This window comes from Leuresthes tenuis, unplaced genomic scaffold, assembly GCF_036924035.1.
Source record: "Leuresthes tenuis unplaced genomic scaffold, fLeuTen1.0.hap1 SCAF_24, whole genome shotgun sequence".
Taxonomy (NCBI): Eukaryota; Metazoa; Chordata; class Actinopteri; order Atheriniformes; family Atherinopsidae; genus Leuresthes; species Leuresthes tenuis.
The window spans coordinates 13,415,706-13,436,042 of NW_027325378.1; positions in this window are offsets into that span (position 1 = coordinate 13,415,706).

Sequence of the window (20,337 nt, forward strand, 5' to 3'; positions counted from 1 at the left end):
AAATTCCTCTATTCTTTTTTATTTATTTTTTTTACATTATGAAACTGGTTTACAGACAGAGAAGGAGCAATGTTTTGTTTACTGTGATACCACTCACCCCCACACCTCACGGTTTCACTTTTAAGTCCAGTCATGCAGACAGACACAGCGTTTAACCGCTGCTTGTCCCTGTCCTGGCCCACTCTATCCATCCCAAGTCCAACTCAGACAGTCCAGACTCATCCCAACAAATGCTGTGACCACTGTCCCTCCAACCAGACACCGCTGCTCCTGTTGTTCTGCACCACAGCTGTGTTGGGCTAAGCAGACACAGAAGCCAAAGCAAAAGACTATGGCACAAGACAAATCCAAATTAAATCCATGAGGTGTAATGAGGTGTAACTTGAAACGCTTCACATGAAACAAAACACCTACACAGCTGGGTAGTGTTTTTGTCAGAAATGGGCGCATCTACGTCATCCTGAGGAAAGTAAAACTGAACATGGGCAAAATGAGGTAAGAAAGATTGTATATCAGGCTATTTAATTTGTGCTTGGCTTTTTTTGGCCCAAATGTGGATAACCAGTATTTTGATTTTGGGTTGGATTATGTATTCAGCTGGATAATCTTATTTCTATCCAACTCAACTTTACTGGCCTAGTGAACGGATTGAAGTACAAATTATATCGATTAAAGTACGACTATATCTTCGGCAACGACCTGCTCCCTGCATTCACATTATGACTGAAAAAATTGTTTGAGGGGTCACACTAAAGGGACTGCCAAAACAATAAAGACTTTTTCATAGAAATAACCAAATAAACATAGAAATCAAAATATCTATTTGAACAGTGAATGAAACAATGTGAGAAATGAGCCAAATTTTGAATTCTTGGGAAATCATGGACGTCACATCCTGCTGACTAAAGAGGAGAGGGGACCATTCAGCTTGTTATCAGCACTCAGTCCAAAAGCCTGCATGTGTATAGTGGTGTGTTGGTTCTTATGGAACTGGCAACCTGCACATCTGGAAAGGCACCATTGGTACTGGAAGGTTTAAGAGCAACACATGCTCTCATCCTTTTACAAAGGTTTTTTTTTTTCCAGGGAAGGTCTTGAATGTTTTCAGCAAGACAATGTTGAACTGCAAACTGCATCTATTACAACCGCATGGCTTTGAAGCAGCAGAACCCAGGTGCTGGACCGGCCTGCCTGTAAAATCAGCGGCGATAGAAAACGTTTGATGCATCATGAAATACAAATATGACAGAGAGGTTCCGAGATTATTGAGCTGCTAGACTCTTATATCAGATAAGAATGGGACAACATTCCTATCACAAAGGTCCAGTAATTGGTGTCCTCAGTTCCCAGACATTTACAGACTGTTGTTAAAAGAAGAGGGCATGGTACACAGCAGCAAACATGCCCCTGTCCAATTTATTTTAAACATGTTGCTGCCATCAAATTCCAGATAGACTATTAGTTTTCATGAAATAGTAAAATGTCTCACTTCCAATATCTGATGTTGTCTCTGATTTTTTTGTGAATAAAATATCGTATCATGATATTTGTAAACCAATGCATTCTATTTCTGTTTCCATTTTACACAGCTTTCTTTTGTTTGGACTTGGGGTTGTGTCATGGCTTCTTTAAACAAGCTCTTTTCTCTTTTTTTCCAGTTGTTCTGCAGCCCAGCTATTTCTTAGTTATTGTTTTTTTTTTTATTTGACAAAAGTCTTAGCCCTAAATCAGTTCACACATTCTGTTTAATCAAAATCTAATCCCAAAGCGGATTTGAACTGTCTGGTGACCAGCTGTGGTGAATATGTTTGACAGGATGACTTTAACTCTCTAATATCTACATTTTTTTCAGAGATTTAGAGTTTGTCATTGCTGGCAAGCAATTATGTTTTTGTCTCAGTTGGCAACACTAATTTTGCTAAATTTCAGCCTGTATCCACAACCAAGTTGTCTTCTTTCTCTGTTTTGTATAATTTTTACAAGCTAAATTAATTCTTAACTTTACCAACAGCAGTTACAGAACTGATTAGATCACAGAATTGAAATTCAAACTCAGTTAAAACTGGACAGTTTTCCAGAAGCAAGACAGTGTTATTCATCATCCTGACTAAAATTCGCATTTAAACTGGGCTGTCCTGAACACTTAGCCATCTCTCCAGCTGTAGGGGTGCTTGAAGGTTTGTAAAGCTTTTATAATGTTTTTATACATAAATGTGATTCAAATATCATTATACGTGTATACAACTCCTATAACAAGGTAAAGAGAACAAGCAATACTTTGTTTATAGAAGAAAACTGTCTAATACATAATTGTGAGCAATACATGAAGCTATTTTGAAATTAGGGCCACGTACCTGTCTTTAATGGGGCTTAATGGACTCCTCATTTTTCTAAAATGGAGGGATCTGTCAAAGTTTGATTTATTGGGGGCGAGATTAAAAAAAAAAAGATGTTGAGGACACAGACAAGGGTTACAAAACCATTTTTAAAAAGGACCTGAAGCAAGCAGTTCATGTGAGGGAACCCACCAACATCCCAAAGCTGAAGTAATTCTGTACAGAAGAATGGGCTACAATTCCTGCAGAACTGATCTGCATTTTGCAGTTAGTGCTGTACACAGAGGTCACACCAGACACCGAAAGAAAAAGCTTGAGACATTTTTGACTCTCACAGTACAGTAAAGTATTGTCTGTCTAACTTCTTAAAAGGATCAGTCTGTGTCAACTAACAGGACTTGAGTGAAAATGATGATGTTTTAGGTCACATTTATACAGAAAAAACAGAAGAAATCAAATGGGCTGACAAAGGTTAGAGAATTACTATTAACGTGACGGCTCAACAAGAGTCTCCCTGTGCATGTTGAGGAGTCTCGGTTATCTTGACATGTCGATAATTAATGCAGGACAGAGGACTGAAAGCTATAAAGAGTGGACTGAAAAGATTACTTTAAAAGGGAGCATTGGTGAGTGTTGTAGATATGCATGAAATCTGGCTGAGATAAGTGCACACACTGCCAAGCGTGTACATTTCTTTTTTTACATAAGCTGCAGCTTTTTGTCTGGACTCATAAACACTGTCAAACTTAACTAAAACCATAAATGTCTGCTCTTGTAATTGAAACTGATTTTCCTTGCAGTGTGAGACATCTATCACACACCAATCAATACTTTTTTAACGCTTGAATTAATTGATCTATTTCCAGAAAAGCAATGAAAGAAATGTTGAATGAGAGATTACGTTTAGTTACAGAAGGAAGTGGACATTGGTTCTGTATATTTAAAATCTGTGAGACCTGAAAAGACTCCAGTGTGTGCCAACAAAAGGGTACAAAGCCAATTCATGGACACATCAGTATTGGCATGTGCACACAAATACACAAAACCATTTGCCATGTAATTATTATATTTATTTTATTTTATTTTACTCTTCCTCCGCAGAAGAAACTTGTGCCAACTGCCAACAATCCCACGGGTCTATTTAACAATCTTACTCTCACAGTGCATCATATTCACTGTGTGTGTGCGTCAGTGAGTGAACTCCGTTGTGAACTGCATGCATTTTACTACACTAGCCTTAGTGCCAGGCAACGTCATCTCTCTAATGGCTCTCTGTAATAACAAAGTTACATCAGTTACGTAAATCATAGAGATTAAGAGCAAAGAACCAGTCATGGACACACCTGGGTTCAATAAAATCCCATTTGCTACACACTGTATCACTGTTATTTTTATGTTTTCTGTATCAGTTTTCCAAAAATGTCTTCTTTGGTAAAATGGCAAAGGGCAAATCGAGATTATATGCAGCATTTTGACTGGTACAAGTATGTAACCAGCTCTTCTGGAAATGACTGAGGTGAGCCATTCTGCTTTTTTGTCATTTCCCCAAAAGCAGCGGAGAGATCTGACGAGAGAGGAAGAAGATATAAATCTTAGTTAGAAATAAATTCGAAAATCTCCTTTTTTATTGCCATGTACCAATATTAAGTTTAAAGAATAAGTCGTCTGATATGTCCGTCCTGCGTAGTGCAGGGGTGGGATGTGAGGGGAAGCACAGAAGAAGGGAATGTTGTTTTGGGGGTCTTAATAGTGTGTTCTTTGAGAGCCTTTTACGTCACTACCATCCACTGCTTTTCCTCCACATACGGTTGAGTTCCAAGAATGTGTTTCCTCAGCCTGCTCTTGATGACATGGGTCACGTCACTGACACTGCACATGCTGAGGAGAGATGAACCAACAACTCAAGGCTTAACGGTAACTGTAACAGCTTGAAAAATGCAAGTCTTAGAAGACATAGAAAAATACAAAGCAACAACCTCACTATACACTGGATTTGAATATATGCTGTAGCATCGAAACACAAGAGCGGATGCATTGTATTTATGCATTATACTGTCCGTCTAAACCAGAGATTTTTAAATACAAAGTGGCAGTGTTGTTAGTTTAGCATAAAGAAGAAACACAGAAATGGCAAGCTCTGTCCAAAGGTAACAAAATGTACCTGTCAATGAGTCCACTAATACAGTATATCTCCTTTGTAAAGTCATAAAAAAGTACAAGCTTGCAACAGCAGTTTGTGGTGAAAATATTTGATATTACTGTGTGGGAGCATTTGGCTCAGAAATGGTCTGCACATTGCACTGCAACATTTTATTTTTCTTCTTTTTATAGTTGAATGATTTATAAATGATTTATGAAGCCAGAAAAAAAGGAACATTTCTGATTTGAATACATCTTCATTTGAATGTTCCAGTATCATTTCATTAATCCCACAAGTGATATTTTTATATGAACTGTATACCACACACCAATTAAAATCTTATTTTATTCTAGAGATTCGAGCAGCGCAATGATTAATCCTCTCTGTCTCAGACATGTCTATCACCCTGTTGCCTCTTTGTATACAAGCTGAATCCAAAATTGATTATGCACATGAAAAAGATCTGGCAGCTTACATTGTTGCCAAATGTTTGTGAATGTTGCCATTTTGTTATATGAGAAGCATTGATACAAACTAGTATATTAATGTAAATGTCAGAATTTTACAACAGCAGCTACACTATGTGTGAAATTATTGATGCTAAGCTAACTATGTCCTACCTCCAGCCTATAATTCCACGCAGATAGGAAAGCAGACTCTTCTTTTTCAGCACTTGGGGGGAAAAAGTAATGCAAAATTGGAGTTTTGAGTTTTTGTATTTCGTGAGAATAGCAGTCCAGCAATTCCTGGATTGAAACTGACCAGTTCAGTTTTTCCGCTATCATTCTTAAACTCAAATGATGGATTAAGACCAGTCCTGATCCTTCAGCTGCTGCTAAGAAAGTTGAGCTATATTTCTATTTTATGGATATTTCACTTATCTTCTCTCCATATACTCAGTAGGTTACATTCGGCTCCAATGACTACAACTCTTAGAATGAGGGAGACTGTAGAAAACAAATCTTTTACATTTCAGAAGAAAAAAACCTTCATTGTGGGCCAAACGCAAAGTGAAGAAATCTTTATTGTATAATCTGTTTCACACCCAGTGGTTCTTGCTCTAAAGGCTATCTACAGTATGTCCAGCTGGAGAGGACTTGAGGCAGATCAGGAGCTTTAAGTCTTCCAGTTAAAACAGAGTGAAGCAGTCTGTGGATTCTCACTTAGATGCCACTTGGATGCAACTGAACTAAACTGACATATTTATGCACAGCTGGCATGCTGTGATGTCTGTACTTTCAAGATTTTGCACCATATTTGTAGGACCAACTATTTAACGATATTAGAGCTCAAAAACTCCTTCTCGTAGGTAGCAGTGGCATATTTTCTATTTTGGAAAATGATTTTGTATCAATATAAAACTAATATCAATACGGTCTACCGCAGCTGAATGAAACTGTCACAAAAAGAGTTTTTACCATTTGTAACAAGTAAAAAAAAGCTCACTTGGAGGAATAAATCCTGATTACCTGGAAGCTTGAGCGGTGCAACTAATTTGCCCATGCTGTGAGGAAAATAATTACAATAGTTACAAGAGAAGCTACCATAAACCAGGTGGATAATAGATTCTGTAAGCATATATCCAAAGATATTAAACCAATGCCATTTTCACCAAGGGGTTGCGCCTTATAGGTCCAAAAAAGTCCTCATTAAACTACTGCTGTTTCTTTGGTAATTCACACATACCAGGCATCTTCCTTATCAGTGCCTCATCAGTGTGTGCTTACACAAATGAAACAGAGTCATGGAATCAGCTGAGTTATGACGGCATCATAGGTTATAGTGGGTAGCTCCATGATGGTGTCTTACTCTGACACACATAGCCTGTTTCACCTCTGTTACTACTTCCATTGCCCGCTCAGAGGCGTACCAGTGGCACATCAACTTTGACCCCCATGCCATGTCTGCACTTTCACACATGACACCAAAGTGTAATGATAAACATATGTGTTTTTATCTCTCTGTCTCACTCACAATACCAATTCCTGCACCCAAGCCTCTGGGGATTAGCCCTCCACCGTCCTGAGAGGCCTATCCCTCAGGAGGGCCACACTGACTTGTCGGCTCCTGGTTCTCACTGACTCTCTTATCACGATTGAGACCTATTAGCATATTCATAGAATGAGGCAGAAGTTGGAGTGTCAAATCCCATGTCTAATTAAGGACATGAGAGGCTTTTTTTTTGTGTTAAAAACTTAGAGATAAAAAATGTTCAAAAACGCAGTTGACATTTAACAGGATTCATAACTGGTGGAAAGGAATTTAAAATCATTTGGTCATCTTCCTGGGTTAACAATCACTTGTTGAAGGAATGGAAAATGTCATGGCTAACTTTAAAGAAGACCTTGTACTTTTTAAATGTCATAAACACAGTTTCTAACCTACTGGGCAACTATTCCCCACTATCTACTAAAGACGCAAATGAGCTGAGAGTAAGAAACCTCTGACTAAAATAATCCAGCTGGCGTCTTATTCATGGAAATGTTAGTGACTCTGAGTCATATAAAAAGAACATTTTGCCCATTAAGTTATTGTATAATTCTGAGAGTAGGTAATATTACATAATTTCTTGAGCTTATGCGTCCTCACAAAAAGCTGACACCACCAGTTTCTTTTCCCAGGGATTCCTTCGGCCAAACACATGGACACACACGCACACACGCAATGCAAACTTTTTTATGGGGACTAAATTGTTTTTTGGAAATGTCTTCTCCCCCTCAAGGGTCACCAGGGTTGAAACCACATCTCTCTCATTACTGACCGCAGTCGTGGCAGCTGAAGTGTTTCCTGACATGTGAATGGAGCGCATTTTAGAGCACACCTGTTTTTCTTATTGATTACCATGTTTATACCATTAGCATATCCACACTTGTTGGATGGATTTTGACGAACGTTCACAGACTGTTATTGGCGCGGGGGAAATGTAACCGGGCTGAGAAGTAATTTGATAGCGTGGGCTCTGTTCACTTCGTTTAATACACATGACTCTCGCAGAAGCGATACTGCTTTGAGGCAGCAAAAGCGAAAATGGCTCTTTCACATACAACACCTGGTGCTGTTGTGGATAACGGCCTGGAGTCTCTCACACTCAAATTGAAAGTATTCAAGGCAAGTTGGAGCACAACACCAAATAATCAGAGTAATCAGCCAGTAGTTTGTCTGGGATTGGCCAATCTTGGAATGTGATTGAAACATGAAATGTGGTGATGATGCTCAAACAGTCACGCCTTTCCTAACACAGACTTCCTCCATCTGGAATCATTCTGCTACTGTGTGTCTGGGGACTGTGCTGTGCAGGTCAGAGGGCAGGGAAAGGTTTGTCATTAAAACAGTGCTGAGAAATACCTCAGAAGGAGTTTTCTATCAAACATTACCAAAGGATAGATAAGGGAAGGTGGCTAGCTGGCTGATGTCATCAAGTGTCAGTGACGCGACCCATGTAACTAGTGAACAATGTGCAAAAATCTAAACAAGCAACACAACGTTTTTCTCGCTAGTTGCTGTTACGTCTGAATGTTTGACCTTTACTGTGCAGATTGGTGTTCAGTTTGTTCACAGCCTGACACTGGCAGACTGTTTCCAGATTCCTCTGCCGGCAGAGGAAGTTTATCACCTAAAACTTTAAGGGATGTACCTCATCTGCAAGGCCATTTTCTGTTGTTTTTTTTGTTGTTGTTGTGTGAGTTGACGGAACAAAGCACGTTCATTTCACTGAAAACAGCACAAAGGAAAACTGTCCAAACTGACAAATTGCATTGTTTCTGGAAAGTAAATGCTCATTTTGTGTTTGATACAGCAACATGTTTTTCACCGCTTTGGAAGACATCTTCTTTTAACAGCACTTTGCAATTGTTTGTGATTTGAGGAGAATGTATTGAAAGTAAAATGCTTCTTAAAGTATCTGCTCAACAGTTTCAGGCCTCCTTTGTCATGTATTTAGTCATATGAAATGTTTTCGATTGGTGGACAGCAAGCAAACCTTGCATATACCTATTATACACAGCAATGCTGTTGTGATTTGATGCATTACATAGATAATCTTCAGTCATTTTTAATAGGACCTCTACAATTCAATTTTGTCTCAAATTTTTGGAGGAACAAAAGACTGTAGCTCAAAAGTCAATCCTGTTCCAAAAGGCACTTATACAAGTACATTATGATGTGGATGCCTGAAATCTGAACTCCATATACATTCAAAATCATCTTGCAGTGATGCAGAGGAAGACTTTTGCCCTTCAGAGGTATATAAACTGTGTATTCTGTTTATATGCCTCTGAATTGGACAACATCGTTCACATCGTGCCATGAGCATTGTGAATTAAACTGATTGAGCACATGGGTGTTGTAATACCAGTGTTGGACCAGTTACTTAAATTAGGAATGTTGTGCACCAAAGTCTGAGCACTGCAAGGCTTGGAGGATGTCTGGGGTGCCACATGGCTTGAGGTTGGGAAGTTTGATGCAGTTTCAGGCAGGGAAACATGAAATATGAAGAAGGCCCAAGACTGTAGACTCACATAGAGAGAGAGAGTCAGCACAGAATGAGAGAAAGAACAAACAGGAAACATGGCAGACATTCAGTATATACAATTTATTTTCTTTTACAGTTCTCAGGAGGACAAGAAATGGTAATGATTTAAATATCGTATGCGAGCCAGCTCCTCAAATGGCAGCAAATTTATTCCAAATAGAAAGATCCCTAATTCCTTCCTAGCTCCAAAAGCAGGTATAAAACCTATGAGGTTAAAGGGTTCAACATCGATTGCATCGTGGAGTAAGCATCTTGGCATATTTTACATTTTGAAAATTTTGTGTGTTTTTGTTTTTGTATAATCCTGCTAACAGATATGCAAATGGCAACTAAAGGTAATCTCTTTGGCAGAGATGATGTTGCTTGACGACTGTAAAACGTCTGCATGTGCAGGGTGGAGCAGGGGTGGAAATAACCGACTCCCTGATGAGCTGCATGGATATTTGTGGATTATCTGGCCGGTTGGAAGGGAAATCACAGTTTCACATCTGTCAATGAAATCACTGCACTTTTTTATTTTTTCCTTTTTTTGTCATCTTTGGACAAATAGCAGCTTGTATGACAGACAAAGTTTGATTTAGAGGGGTGAAAAACCAGCAAGGCTTTGAATTAACTGCCTTTTCATATGTCATTGGATCCCACCACTGTGATATTGCTTCCACTGAACTGACAGCTGCCTCAAGGACTACATGTGATTTGATTTCTTTCGCTAGCAATCCCAGACATCGAAATATCTGCAGTTTAGCTTTGAGTTACTTTGATCTGCAGACTAAATTTCAGTCTTATATCTTTAGATGGCTCTCGACTGTCTAAAAGCAATAAAAAATAAATAATAAGACAATATGTTGTGTTACCTGTAATCATGAGCAGCTTGTGGGAACACAGTCCACTTGTGCAGCAGCTGTGTGTCTCTCCATGAATCCCTATAGCACTTTCATATTTAACAGGAAACAGGGACAGGAAATGTGCATTGGCTGTGGGGTGCTAAGATACATTGCACACGCTCACTGCTGAACAAACCAGAGCAGAAATCCAGCAGCTTGTTGGATTTGTTTTGGCCCAGGGCAAACCAATCCAGGGCCTACCAAGACCCAGACAAATTTCCTGGTTGATAACAAGCAATTTCTGTCACAGCGAGCAGTGCAGCTTTAGGAAGATAGACTATGAGTGCTTTCAAAGTGGTGTTAAAAAGAAAGTTTCACCTTAAACACCCAAATAACTACGTCTATTCTACTGACATGCCAGTTGTAATGTTTGAAAGTTAAATTACCATAATGATGAAATGACATTCATAACAGTGACAGCCTGAAAGGTTGAAACTGTTGCCAACCATATCAACTAAGTGGAAACGCTGTTCAGGTCAGGTGGAGGGCTGAATTACAGGAGCTGTCTGAAGTTTTACAACAGTGACGTGAAAAATAAGGATGACCTCTGGATGGTCCTCTTTGTACCCTGGCTCATATTTCCTCTCTTCAGATATGATGAACTTTGGATGTGCAGACTTACTGAGGAGAAACATAATACCTGCCTCAGTCTAATAAATAGGGCGATAACTATGAATGCATGATAGGAAGTAGAGTAATAATGAGTTCTAGAATCTGAGCAGCCATTTCCATACAAACACCTGTCCAGTACTTTTCAGCTGGAGGGTCTATCGTCTGATAATTTGCACCTGTTCATGCTTTGGGTGAATTGGGATTAGCCCAATGTTTTTTAGAAAATTAAGCTCAAGGGTGCGAAAGTATTTGGCATCTGGAATTGCTGTGCGCACCAGCGCCAGTTGAATGGGAAAGCTACCAAGCTGCACAGAACAGTCAAAACACATTCTGATGCAACACAGGTTAAAACCACAACAACAATTCACAACAGCTAGACACACGCCCGCATATTGATACCGCATGGGTCACTGGTTTATGCTAACAAAGGCAAAGTTTACTACGTGGACAAATCCAAGATGGATAGAATTACAAAACATTCCATGTATGATGTCATATTTTGAATGAAAGTTTGGCAGAGCACATTGATATGAAAATTTGAGCGCGGGTTCAAGAAGATGTTGATTACATTCTTATCTTGTTCGTATTCATGTAAACAGCAGAAATGAGGGGAAAAAATGACACAATCCACAAAAACATGTCAAAATGAAAAGGATGGTTGATTTCAATGCAAAGAGGGAAGACAAATTACTCTTAAAAGTCTTGTCCTTCTTCTTTAGAATAACAAGCTTTCAACATTATCTGTTTCTCATTAACAAAAGATGTTTTCCCCTCATTCCCAAAGACCTTTGTTGTTGATAAACAGTATACAATGAGATACACTAATGCATGGGATGATATATAATTTAATTTCCATGACTGTTGGTGTAGCTTATTTTTAGCCTCTAAAACACCATATACTGTATATAGTCCTTTTCATTTGAAAATAATCCATAATTTTTGCTTGTGCAATATTTGATAAAAAAAAAAAAAACACCACTGTTTTTGTCATGATCTGTGCCTTTTGGTATTTACTTTAATTTTGTTTTTTTTCCATGCTGTGTATTTCTATTCTGTTGTTGTTCGGGTTTTTTTTCCTGTTTTGTCTCAGTTCTGTTCACTTCCCCACTTGTTTCCTCAAGTCTCCTGTCAGTTAGGTCATCAGCTCCACTCCTTTCACCTGTGTTATTTCCCTCTGTCTTCACTCACCAATCACCCTCCTCTGTATTTCAACTCCTTGGTTTCATTCACTCTTTGTAAGATCCTCTATTTTCTTCAGGTTGCCCTCACAAGTTGTCGTTGCTGTCTTTTCCCAGTTCAGTGTTATTCCTGGCTTTCCTAGTTTGGTCTGCTTTTTGGGTCTTGTTTTCTAGTGTTCTTTTGGAAATGGTTATCAGGCTTTGCCGTGCCTTTTGTTTAAGATAAACAGTTTCTTTTCATTTTACCTCCTGGCTCTCAGGCTGTGTCTGCACCTGGGTCCTCGTTCCTCGCCACCTCCTACACATGACAGTTTTGGGACGTTATCTAGTGCTTTTGAATAAACAATCTGAAAAAAAATTCTTTAAAAAGATTTATATCTTCTGTTGGAAGCCATAGTTTCAGGGCCACTGGCAGGAAAGTGTTGACCTACTTTCACAGCTTATCCCATTAGTCACGGACAAAAATCATACAGTATTTTTTTACCTTTTGATATGAGGAATATCATATATGATCTCTCTGGAATGTCTAAAAAAATACTTTTACCCTAACAATGGTTGTTCTCTTACTTGACCCAAGTAGTTTGTGTGTTAGTTAGTTAGTGATTTCTAACCCTAACTGAGTGAAGTAATTGGCTAAAGCTACCCAGAGAGTCAGGCAAAGCCCCCAGTTAAAAGGCATCCATCACATTGAAGTTATATTGTTAACCTGCCACAGTGAGCTTTAGTGTCCCAGAAGGAGGCACAGTGCAACAGAATGAGAAAAAGACTAAGATTTCAGTGCACATACAGATTGAAGACAACATTCATCCTGTCAATAGATGTTTTCAACCATTTCTCCATTCTTGATCACAAACATCAAGTGGATTCTGGGTGAGCTGATGGGAAACATTCAATAAAGTTTCACTAGTCTGACCCGCAACTCGGAGAACTTGGGAAAGCCTAGCGCAGAGATGACGAAGACAAGGGGCTAAAAGAGGGGACTCCCAGCAATCCTCAGAGACTTTGCTTCAACTTAACTCAGAATCCATCACTTGTGTGGAGCACAGACCACAAGAAAGCTCGAGCGTTACTGATAAGCTGGATCCAACACTAACATTGCTGTCATTATAAATGTGGACTTGGCAAGAGCCTGCTAATGATGGATTGATGATTATTCGTTGAACGTCACTCACCCAAACCAACTTAGAGATAAAAGAGATAAATACGTAAGAAACCAGTCTGATACTGAACATCTTACGTTTCTTTTATGATATCATATTACCCACAAATCAAGCATGAGGGGCTGAGAAACTTTTTGAACACCAGTGTTATAGTTCTTTCTGTACACAACCTGCTGAACTCTTCTTGACTTAGTGGTTTCAATTCCAGATCAAATTTACCCTCAAGGCTGAAAAAGAGCAAATAAGGGTGAAAGTACTGAAGAAACACAGATCAAAAGTCAGGAAAAAAAAAAACTTTTGCACAGTTTGAGATCTAACTGTGTATGGATACAATATTTATTAGCACAGAGCCTCCCATCTAGACATACAGCAAGCAGAATGAACATTTAGTTTTGGCACTGTGTCCAAAGATTTCCCAGTTAGGTCTGGCATCAGTCAATTGAATCTTTTATGTTACACTTTACACAGAAATCCACCTTTAAAGCCAAATGCTGTACTATGAAAATTTGTGTAACATTCTATTTTATGTCTACTTAAATCATGAAAGGGAAAGGAGCAACCGAGAGTGTAACAATGGTATCACTGGAGTTATTGTACTTTGTTGCTCGGGTTTTCTGGCAGGTAGCAACTTGAATTGGCTCTAATAGGATCAAGGAAGAAAATCTGACATAACAATTTGCATATTCTTTAACGATGAATGGTACACTTCACCAGATGTCACCGTTGCACTCTGGACACAAGCACTGCAAGCTACAGGCCTCGCCTGTGCTTCCCAAATGTACTAAAGCTCTTACCAGGTGCCAAATAAGCAAGGATCAAGTCTTAAATCTCTCACATAGGTTTAGAGACCAAGTGGGCTTTTCCTCCACTTTTTGACAATAACCATTTAATTCGGTAAAAAGGAGTCTCAACATAAATCTTGAGCAACATGTTGATATTTTAACTCTCAGTTTATGATCTGCTCTTAGTTTTCTCCCTCGAAAAAAGGCTTATTGTGGTTACAAAGCTTGGACATGTCTTCTTTAGACTTATTGAGTAGATGTATTTTTTCTGTGAGGGAACGAGGCCCAAGGGCCCTGACCTACCCATAAGAGTGCCAGACACAGGGTCAGTCTGACACGGTCCACCTCATTGCTCATCTGCCTTCAGGCCTATACTGCTACTACCTGATTCAGTCAGCCAGCCACCCATCAAGCATCAAAATGGCAGCAAAATATCAAAAGAAACCTTTCTTTATAGGAGTAATCAGCATTTCCAGTGCCTAGTTTCAGTGTGTATGTACATATATATAAATATATATGTATATATTCCAATGCTAAATGTGGATGCTAAATCAAAAGCTCAAAGCAGGAGATAGTTAGTTTGATCATTTTATCAGGGAGCAAGGGGAAACACCTGACTTGGCTCAGCGCTACTCTTTATGTTGGAACATAATCTTTTGAATTTTTCAGTTTTGTACGAGCAAAAAACAAAATACTCTGTATTAAGGTACCACTGACCATCCTGGCCTGCTCAGCCTGGTCTCACAGGATTACAGTACCAAAAGTTTGAAAACACACTTATTCTAAATTAATAACTATTTCTGCCCAAACTTTTTACAGATATTGTGATGACTGTGACCTCTATAACATTGCATTGATTGGTTGTGACATACAATGTGTTTAAACTCCATGCCAGCACCAATTTCACAATGCTAATGGACACTGAGTTAGCAACTTTGCCGCAGTGGACATAAAATCTTCTTGTGGAGGAATGCAAAGAGAATTCAAGTCTCGGGGGGCATAGCTCTTGGTGGGCTATAGGATGAATTTGCCTTTCACTTAATATTTTATTAGGCTGCTGTTTTCAGTCAGTGTTAGGTTAGGATTAGGCACCACAATTTCTATGATAGGTTTAGGAAGAGAAAACCCTAAACCCTAGAAGTCTAGCTTTGCCAGTGTGAAAATAAAGTGCATGCACAATCTCTGAGCTTTTCGGAATAGCGGTGTCATCTAATCTAACATGCTACTTTATTTTAGACTACAATATCGGAATCTCTCCATAGGAAAAAACTGGTGAATGACAGACACTAAAAACTGAGCATGAGATTGGATGGACCATCTTTCTGTTACTGTCCTAAGAGATATTTAAGCTATCACATCAACAAAGCACTGGAAGTGCAGCCAGTCAGTGTATAGGAACTGACATTGCTGACAATTGTCACACCTTAAATCTGCCCGAAGCTTTCAGTATAGGACGATGGCTCTTTTTTTGTGTTATATCCAAAAAGACATAGCTGGCAAAAGGATATATCTATATATACATTTTGTGAGAATTTAACTGCCTTTCAAGGTATTGCCAACACTGTCTGGAGCAGGACTTGTCACCGTGGTAACCAAGAGAGCAGAGGAGAAGCTCTGTGGTGGGGGTGCATAATGTCCAGAGGTTGTAGTCATTTCATGTTTTTTATTGGGACCAAGCTGATGTCATTTATAATCAATATACATCAGTGCAATGGATTATCTAAATGTGTAAGAAAGCAAATATGACTCCAGTAGCCAAAACATTCCTCTCAGTGTTTAAACGCACAAAGCAGTAATCTTTATAAAACCAAACAAGCTACAATATAGCCAAAAAAGATGTCTAGCATAAAAGTAAAGTAAAACTATACATTTTAGAAAACTCTGTTTTGGTTGTTTTCGTTTTGGCACCTCACTTCTGAGTCCCAGGTGATAGTTTTTGTTACCTCCTGTCATGACGATACATCATAAAAAGCCTTAGGTCTAACTTTAGGTCGCGCTGGAGTTTTCATATTTGCCTGTCTCTCTCAGCTGACATCTGAACCTCTTGAGAAATGTCTGTGTGTGACCACAGCTCTGTCCAGTGGGCATCAAAGATGGCTGTAAATGTCTTATAGATGGGTGAGAATATCTGGGGGCAAAGGAATGTAACATGTCAAAAATAGATACACAGACAGAGTGACTTATTCCTGAAGAATAAGCCCACGCCCCATCTCTAGTAATCCCTGGGGTTTTTCCCACAGTCAAATCGGTGTTACGGGAAAAGGACTGTTGACATTCTGTTGACATAATGTTAATAACGATTGTCTGAACACTTTACAGGTTCTTGCATGAAGCCGACAGCCAAGCAGATTAATAGTTTACCCAATGTCATATACATTTGTTATCCATTTCAGTTGTTCCTAAAATGTTGTTTAATCTGAATCTCAATTGCCCCTGCTGTCGTTTCATGTTTACTCTTTAGCTTGCTTTTATGGTATTTAAACTCGGTTTCCTTCCTGTGACTGAGGTTGGGGAGAAGCTCACCTTGTTCTTTGAGCAGTCAAACAACAGCCAGACTTGTATCTAGACAACAACGGGGAGAAACATCCAGTCTTCACTGCATTCTTCGTGTTCATGTTTGTGGAAGGTGCTGTTCTGTAAATACTGGGCTTTTGCTTTGGGTTGAATTGGTGTTATAGTCACAGTACCAATTGTGGCTTGTCTCTCCCCAATCAGACTTAATGAAAAGTAATCTTATCTCCTATCTAATCATTAGCTGCCAGGGATATTATAGTAGCACCTTGCTTTATATACAGTCTAAACACTGCAGGAATTTAATTTTGAATCAAAATTGAAGCTCAGCAAGGCTTTGATCACAAGTTATTTATTGACTTAATTACTGTGCTTGTTAGTGTTTGGACAGGGGTAATAATCCTCTCCTGAACTTCTGATGGGGACACAGGGTTGAAGTTTTCTCACCCACAGATTTCTTCTTCTTTTTTTTCACTGTCAACAAGCCCCTGTTGTAAAGGTAACAGACTGTGTGAAACATACAGTATTTGCTATGTAACTATATATTCCACTGATAAAATGTTTAACAGCTGTGTGTGCAAAAAAGCAGCCCGGACAGCTTGATGTTAGAGACTGGGCTTCCTACCAATGTAAACCACACTTGAAATGTCACCAGTTTTTTTTTTTTGCCCTTCTGCCAACAAAAAACATTCATGATATCACAGCTTCACAACCCCTAAAGCTGCCCCAATATGGTTGCATTTCATAACAACATATAAAAGCTTTTGTTTGTTATGGTAAGACATCATTTTCATCATCTGTATGTGGAAAATATATGTTCATCATTCATGCCGCACAGAATCATTTGCTGTATGTAATTTCTACAAGAGCCACAATCTGTACAATCTGTTGGTGATCATTGGTTTTAGGCAACCAGAAGAAACATTATGCAAACTACAAAGGTTTAGCATCCATTTGCCCTCGCGGCTGGATTAGGATTTGCAACAAAAACTGCTTGCATAGGCAGAATTTTCCTTTTCGGCTGTTGCCAAAACATGTCTGATGGAAAAATCTGACCCCAAAATCTACATGAAGATGTTAACCAATGGTCATGTTCAAGTCAATGCCAGCCGGTCCATCTGCTCTATAAAAAGCTCAATTTATAGTCATTGCGTGGTCCAACAAATGTACCCTCTTCATAAGTTAGAAGCAATGGCTGTATTGTTTATTTGGTAATGACAACATGAACAGTGATCACTTGAAAATTAAGTTATGCGCAGTCAACAAAACAAACCAGAAGGACAACACATCACATGTCCAAGCAGCTTCCAGGTGCTGCAGTCTCTGCAGGGTTCCTGTTCTACCGGAGGCCACAGTTTATTATTTACAACAGCAGCCTCTACTGACCCTTAGTGTCAAAGAGAAAGCTAAGTTTTTCAATTCGGGTTTTTTCATATAGCACTAAATCACAACAAAGCTCGTCTCAAGGCACTTCAAAGATACAATCCAATTTTCTTTTGAGCAGAGAGGAACCCTGATAACACAAAGCCAAAAAAGATTCATCTTTTTTTTTTCCTTTTAAAAGTCAAAGTAAATATGTTGATGCAAAGTTTACAGAGCATAAAACAACCCTGGCTTGTCTTTCCAGTTAACTGTTTGACCATGTTAGACTTTAAATGAAGTGTGTTTATAGAGTTTGGCAGTTTTGGTTAGTGCAACGCCACAGTGGGGTTTCTCTGGCTAAATAGAAAAGTAAAGATCTTTATTCTTGAATAAACTACTCATACTTTTGATTAGCATTATATCAACAAATAAAACTAAAGTCACAGATTTTTGTTGCCGAATAACAAGGTGAACAAATGATCTCCATACGCTGGTTTGGTTTATACTGACCCTGAAGCTGTAACTCTTTTCAGATTGCTGTTCATTTCAGACTGTTTTGGGACCAATTTTGTGCACATAATTCCATCAACCAGTCATTGGGCATGTCTGGAGCATCAGTGAAAGACTGTTTCTCTTATATTTCTTAGGTGGGCACATTGTTGGACTTAACATATGGGTCTTTGTATAAGTACATTTTCTTTTACCCTATAGGCATGTAGAATTGGTGTTTAATCTGTAAGTGAGAGAAAAGTTAAATGAACTTATCACCTCCTCTTTTTTGTCATCCTAATTTCTCTAAAGGAAGCAAAACTTCTATAACAACATAGCCATGTGTAGTGAAGGACCATCAGACTAACTGATAATCATGACTCAAGAAAGACCAGTTCCATCTAACATGACTGAAAAATAACCACATACTATGATTTATTTATCTATTATTGATTTTATTTTTAACTTAAAATCTACTACTTTTATTAAGCTTACTGTATAATATAAGTATGACCGTCATAGATTGCATGGCTGGCAGTTGGAAGTCGACTTTACATTGTGTTCAATTGCTATTTTGTGTGCCCAGATGCTTGCTGCACGAGAAAATCCAGCAAGCATCTGGTTAGTTAGTTAAGAGCCCTAACTTTGCAGAGGACAGGTGTTTATCATTGTGTTATATGAAGTAGAAAAAGGACTGACATGATTTTAGAGCACATGTGCATAACAACTGATCCCGAAGGTCAGTACACAGGCTCCCTGCATATGAAAGACAGCCTCAGTGCTAACAGGATCCTCAAAACGGAGCTCATAGACAACCCCAATCACCAAAATATGAATGCAGCACAACCTCAACTTCACATTCTCTACAATCCCATTGCTATTTGCTTAGCCAAGCTTTCTGTCTCCTGTTTTTAACTTTATATTCACTCAAAAAACATGATCGTGGTATAAGTCATCTCTCTCTGCAAAGAAACAAGGCGGCATTCTTAGTAAGCTCTTCCTAAAATTTTGAGTTTTAAAGTAACACACCAAGTGTCCTTCCAGATGCAAGCTTTCAAACAAAAGCATGTATCTCACAGCTGAATTTCTACCTTTTCAGACTCCTAAAAGTTTTGGTCTTTGAAGACTTTTTTGAACAATTCCATTAACATGCTGCTTTTAGTGACTTTCCCATGCACGGGAGATTCTGCCAGTACAGTAACAATAGCTTAGGGTGGAGTGCACAGCTGAGCTGGAGTCTGCTGCATGTGCTTTGATTGCTTGAATCATAGACAGAATCAGGAGCCAACCTGAATAGATTGTATTACTGATTGAACTTTCCAGGTCAGTGTACTGTACTCCAGACCCAAGCAAAAAAGAAAATCCCCAGTTAAATATATTTACTAACGCTTTTGTGAAAAAGAAAGTGGATATTTTGGAAAATCATGGCACATCATACTCCGTGCCCTTAAAAACGTGTAAATTCCTTCCTGCATTTCTATTTTGAACACTAAAAATCTAAAAACCTGATGAAACCCATGTTGAGTCTGTCTGGTCTGTGTCTCCTTTCTTGCTTTCCCTTCTGCTCACTACTGCACCTCATTCCCTCTGCTGTATTGGCATGGACACTGGGTTTCAGGAGGCCTCTGGAGAGGGGGAAAAGCATGGGGGAAACTTGGAACAATATATTGTAGGTAAATAAATGCTCTGTCTGAAAAAGAATGCCTTTTCAAAACACACTCAAGCCCTCTTGGAGAAACATGTGCCCCAAATAATGCTCTAATTACTCCTCTGATAATATGATAATAATGCTTCAATCCCTCTTGAAGTCATTGGGTTCACTGAGCAAACAAGGACCGGCACTCTGAGGCTGAGGGAATATCATCTGGGGCCTTGAGGAGATTGCACATGAAGACATTGTGTGTGTCTCTGTGTGCGTGTGAGAGAGATAGAAAGAGAGAAGGAGAAACACCAATTGTAGACTTACAGTATTCTTTTCAGTCCTGATTCCAACTTTTCCACAATGAAACTGAACTTTTGTCGCTGTAGTTTAGCCTTGGATGAGAACCCTACAGCTGATTAAACATACAAACAGGGTGAAATGCTGTGAAACAGGTGTGTGTTAAGACAATCTGATGATATGGATTTTAATATGTCCATAAACCTGGGGATAAGATCTCTGTGCTCTGTTGATCAGAGTCCTTGGCTGATTATTAATACCAGATGACTGGATGAATCAAAACACTGACCAGATGTGATGGTGTGAAGCCTCATCAGGGAAAGGAGAAACAAAAGAAAGATTCTGATTTAGTTTAATAAGACTCTAGGTTAAATGAAATAATTCCAAGGAAATATTTACATGCAATGCATGCA